This window comes from Pempheris klunzingeri, chromosome 23, assembly GCF_042242105.1.
Source record: "Pempheris klunzingeri isolate RE-2024b chromosome 23, fPemKlu1.hap1, whole genome shotgun sequence".
NCBI classification, from domain to species: domain Eukaryota; kingdom Metazoa; phylum Chordata; class Actinopteri; order Acropomatiformes; family Pempheridae; genus Pempheris; species Pempheris klunzingeri.
In genome coordinates, this window is record NC_092034.1 from 5920189 (window position 1) to 5926246 (window position 6058).

The following is a 6058-nucleotide window of genomic DNA, read 5'->3' on the forward strand; positions in this document are numbered from 1 at the left end:
CGCAGGGTCGCCGCTGATTGGTCCGCTGGCAGGGCACGTTTTGACAAGAGGATGAGCGGCGCTGCAGACCGGGATCAGGCACGGAGACATGAGACGATGGTTGTGTGCGCTATTCCGCTCTGGAAATAGCCAAACGCAGCGCAGCCTGGGCTTCCCCACAGCTCCGTCACACTCTGACTTTGCGTGTTTGTTTCACGGCCGAACTCTGAGCTCTGATCTGGTCCAGAAAACTGTGTGAGAGCAAAGGTGCACAGTAGCACTTCTGACCCAGTGAGCTGAAACTTGACTATAAACCGTTAAAATCACAGTTCAGTCCCGGTGGATCTCACCCATTCATTCATGCAGATCTCCACTCATTCAATCTGAAAATCAGAAATGTATTAAACAAACATGCACAGGCCCGAGTGTAGGCTCATATACCGATATATCACACGGCCAATACTTTCTATTAAATCAGTCACAGCTGATAATTTAGGTTTCTACACCAACATTCAAATGTCTTTTTTTTTAGTGTCGTTTACAGCCACGTTCACGAGTTTTATGTTCAGTTTTCTAATTTTAGCTTTATTCTTCGTTGAAATAATGTCTCTGATGACTTTTTCCACTCATTTTTTGGGTAATTTTCTCGTTAAAGGGACAATGAGCCAAAATAAACCAGTTAACCACCATATGAACGCGGATATCTCTCGAACATGGAAAATAAATAAATAAATAGATAGATAGATAGATAGATAGATAGATAGATAGATAGATAGATAGATAGATAGATAGATAGATAGATAGATAGATAGATAGATAAATAAATAATTGCCAAAAAAAAAAATATTCTAAAATACAGATTACATTAAATCTAGTCTGAAGGTTGAGACCTACATAATCCATCTTGTCCAGTTTTCAACAAGTGTAGTCTTCCTCATCTGAATCAAGGCTCTGAGGATGGTGGATGTCCTATATTATGAAACTTTAAGTCAACCTTGTGATTTGGGGGCCATAAAAAGGACATTTACCTTTAGAGTATGAAGCGTTTTCCTGCCATAAAGAGCTATAAAACCTAAAAGTCTGGGGTTTATTAATTTTTTCATGTCCCTAAATGCAGTTGCACATTCTTATTCAACCTGATGAGAAAAACATTTTGGATAAAACACAAAAAAGTTGTGATTATAATTGTTTTCTTAATTACAAGTGGCAATTGAACAATGTTCAAATTCAAATGTGTAAAATATCAGCACAAAATGTCACCTGTATAATCTCGGTCTAAAAAAAATAAGATGTTACGCAGACAGATTGTAGAGCACACACACACACACACACACACACACACACACACACACACACACACACACACACACACACACACACACAGTAGCACTCAACAGGTGTTCTTATTATTTTGTCCACCCTCTCACACTCTCTCTCTCTCTCTCACACACACACACACACACACACACTCGCCTCGGGTGAGACAGGGAGGGCAGCCTGAACCTCGCTGGTAAATAAGATGTCAACACATGATCTGGCAGAAGCTCCGCGCCGTAAACCAGAGCGTAAAGTGGGGTCACTATTTGTTTTCCACTGCAGATAAAACCCCTCACACACACACACACACACACACTCATCTACTGTACACACGCGGAGCCATCTTCATCACACACCCATTTTCTTCCTCCTGCTTGATATTGATGGTGCAGCCTGTAGTTTGTTGTGATTGTGAGATAATTTCAGTCGCAGGAATGACTGAAACACTGGCTGGATTTTCCTCTTTACAGGTGAAACATCTTTGAAAACACTGCAGGGATGGGAAAAGAAGTTTTTTTTTTTTTTTTTTTTGAATGGGATTATATAATTATAGTTTTGCCGTGTGTGTTTTTTCTTATTTTTCTTATCCGAGGCCGTAATTACTGCTCACAGCCACGGGTCGTTACTCCTTTCAGCTGGCCTAATCTCACAGAGGATGAATAGAAACTGTCAATCAGACGCTGCACTCAGCAGCGAGACAAGAGGGGACTGATTGCTGCTGCTGTGCTGCGACACACACACACACACACACACACACACACACACACACACACACACACACACTTTTTCTTCCTCCCTCTCTCCACAGTTTCCACCCTCTCTGCCAATGCACAACATAAAACCTTCCAAAAAGCAGATTTTTTTTTTTACCACGTTTAACTTTTCTGAAGACTGCTCATATTTTGATTTCAGTCTTTAGGCGCATTAGGAAACAGTTCTGTGTCATTCTGTCATTTTAACATTTTAACAACTGGGGGGCAAAATATGTGACTGCAGGACGTTTGCTGCACTGACTGACACCTCCTCTAATTGAGTCTTTGTTGGTAGCCTGATGCACAATGGAAACAACCCAAAACAGATAGATAGATAGATAGATAGATAGATAGATAGATAGATAGATAGATAGATAGATAGATAGATAGATAGTCTTCCTGGGGTCTATTAATGTGCACAAATATGCACCAGACAAGAGCTTTATGTGTTATTTAATTATTAAAGAGCATTAGATAACAGGAGGAGTGTAAGATAAAATTAAATAATCAAGAACACAGCCAGTTAGAAGAAGACTGGATCTGGTGCACAGTCCCAAAGAGATATAAAAATCCTGTTTCTATTAATCCATTTTAATTACTGTATTGTATATTTAGCTTGCATAAAAATATGATGCATTGCTGTAGATGAAATTACCCAGTGAAGTAATTTTAATCAGCTGCATCTTAAGCGGCTGCAACATCAAAATGATGTTGACATGTTAATGCATCAGTAATCCTGCAGTACAACACTCGCTAATGAGGACTCTTAATACTTTATTGTGCTGATAATAGTTCTGCAGAAGCATTTCATTTTGTTACAGTGTAGTTTAACGTCAGCGTGTTGCTGCTTTTACTCGATTAAAGGAGCTGACAGCTTCTTCCACCACTGTGCAGCAGAGTCAGGGTCCTGTTTGACCACATCAATTAGATTTTATTTTGCACATGTGTCACTTCCCATTAATCGCCCACGTCATGATTTTTAAATTAACAATCAAGTTTCTCTGCCTTTGAAAAGTAATGGCAGGTTGTGCCTCCAGGAGATATTTGCTTTACAATGATTCTATTCTTCTTGTTACCACGCGATGATCTGGACGCACTTTCTGCTTGAAACTAAAGCAACGAGAGAGAAACTGGATCCTCGGTATGGCTTTTTTTTCCCGTGATGATGATGATGATGATGATGATTATGATTAAATCTAAACTCATTCCTCTAAACTTCATACCTCATTTTACTGGAGCCATATTTCTGATATACTCAAAATCCCAATTACGCCACATGAGCGCAGATAAAGGCGCCTATCTGCTGGCACAGGATGCCCACAGCCAGAATAAAAACCCAGATCTGCTCTGCGCCCACAGGCCAAAAGGGGGAGAAAAAAAATGTTTGTTTGCACCACGCACCGATTGCCTCATCCGAGTCCCCCCCCGTGTGCGCCTGGATTGCGGCCTCGTGGAGATGGATCTGATCAATCAGATCAATCAACAGAGATTACTGTAATCCCAGAGGTCAGAGGGAGGGCACCGGGCCACTCAGAGTTCACACTTCCCACACAAGCTCCAGACAAATCTGTGCAGGAATGGCAAACATTTGGCCGCACGTCCCTCCACGAAACTGTGGTTTTATGTAAAGTTGAATCATTTAGACTAAATTTCAAGAATAGATGATTTTAACAACCTCTCCAGTCAACACTCGGGCATCGTGGGAACAAGAGGGGGGGTCGTCGGATGGATATTTTCTATATCGTCACAACAAATTCATGTGTTTAGGATTCCCCAAACCTTCGTTAGAAGCATCAATGTTGAAAATGTTTCCGAAAACCGCTCCACGTGTCTTTTAATGGCGGAGCAGATAATGTCACACACAGCATTTGGGGGATTTGCGATGATTAAAATAAGTTGTTGGAAATGCGTCAGGCCTATATCCAGTATGAAAGCCGTGTAGCTGCTGCTGCGTAAACTGGACGCGGACACGCACGGAGGGTGTGTGTGTGTGTGTGTGTGTGTGTGTGTGTGTGTGTGTTTTAGGATGCTGCAGAGGACATGAGTGAGGATGGAGGTGCGTTTGTGCATCTTTGTTGAAATAAAACCTTGAAAGGAGGAGGGAAGAAAATGTGGCGGAGAGTGAATGTAAAATGTACCCAGGAGTGTGATGGACATCAAGCTTTACGCACCATTTATACGAGACTGGCCTCGATTTTATGATCACTTCTCGGTGACTAAATCAGTCTGACCTCTTTAAATAGAGGTGAATAATTCCTATATATGTAATTTTTTTTCAATCTCATGCTCAGAAGTTAGTAACTTTACTCAACTTTTGTCTAGAGGCTGTTCCACGCATGAAGCCAAAGTGAGAAAACCGAAATAATGTTGCACAATCCAGGCGCAGATTATCCGGCATAGAAAACTAATCGAACTGGTCGAATAAGGAAACATATAAGAAAACTATGAAGCTGTAGAATCTAAAATTCTGCTCAAATGAAAGTCTAAAATATGCCTGTAAGTGTATAGAACCTTCGTGCTGAACTGCACTCAGTGTTAACGAAATTTAGGTGCTTTATTCACAAATATATGAATTGTTATTGACAGCAAATGAACGCTTGGTAACTATCTAGTGCTGCTAAAAACCTGTTTGCAAGTGTAAAAGTGTCCAGGCCACATCTGAGGATAATATCAAGTCTATTAAGTTTATTTATATTTACTGATTGCTGGTGAAGTCTTCTGTCTGTTGTTGTTTTAAGGAAAAAATGCGGATAAAATATTTTAGCTTACACTTTTAAATCATAGATATATGAAGTGATTTAATTGGGGCATTCTGTTGTAGATTGTACTTGGGGTATTTTTCTGCGCATTAAAGGGACAAACTGTAGATTCTGGTCCATTTGAATTATAAAACAAAGTCTAAACATAATTCTCTCCCTTTTAATCTCCCGCAGAGCTCAGAGTTTAACAATATTACATTTTAATATTTCATTCAGACGCCCCCGTAGTAACAAGCTCATAGTTAATGCATGTTTACTCCATAGGAACTCTGTGCACCACATTTACTGCTATAATAATTAAACAAGCCTAATTAATAGACTGAATAAATGATTGTTTTCCCACATCATCATTTTAAAGCTTTTTTTTTTTTTATGCCATTCTTGTTCAAATAAAATCAGACACACCGTGAGAGAACGAAACAGACTTTACATAATGCATGGTAACAATTAAAAATGTGTCCTGGTCTCGCTGCGCATCATTACCAGCCTCCTCTAAAGAGTCACCGGCGCACATCTGCTCCCGGTCAAAAGGTTGTTTCTCCTGGTGTCTGTGGTCATTTTTTTTTTAAATTTCTTTTTTAAGTTTCGTGCAGCAGCTGCAGCAGCGGAGCAGCCTTTTGTGTCCGAGTTGAAGTGAGGACACAAACGGTCCCACAGGAGCGCACAGGATCAATCCGCTCTGCGCAGTTTCTGCAAACTTTGGTTTTGCTTCCCGAGAGCGTCTCCAAAACGCCAAACACACGCGGTGTGCCTCCTCACACCGACTTCAAACGACCATCAGTCATCTCTGAATGCCAGATGCACATGAAATATTATCAGAAATGAAGAAGGGGTGAGTTTAACAGCCTGTGTTGCAGCATTTTGCTGCATTTAACAGGGTTTAATTTGCATTTTCAAGACCAAAGTTACTGCCCATCTTCTCTTTTAAATCGGTTTGTTGCTTTATTGTTGTAGTCTAATTTAAAAAATATTAATAGTTTTAAATTAATTTAAATGAACCCAGTTTAAATTTGGGGTTTTCTTGGGAACAAAAGAGCCATGAAGCGCAGCACAAACTCACACTGATGCTGTTTTAATGTCCCCAAATATTCACCATGATCTTTATTCTGTGGACTGAAAGGGCAGCAGGTCCAGGAGCAGCTAAAACTAAACTTCCTCTTTGGAATCTACATCCTCACACACAGACTCCTAACAGCCAGGAGAGGACAGAGTCCTATTTAACTGCTATTTTTCTAAGTTTAAACACTGAGG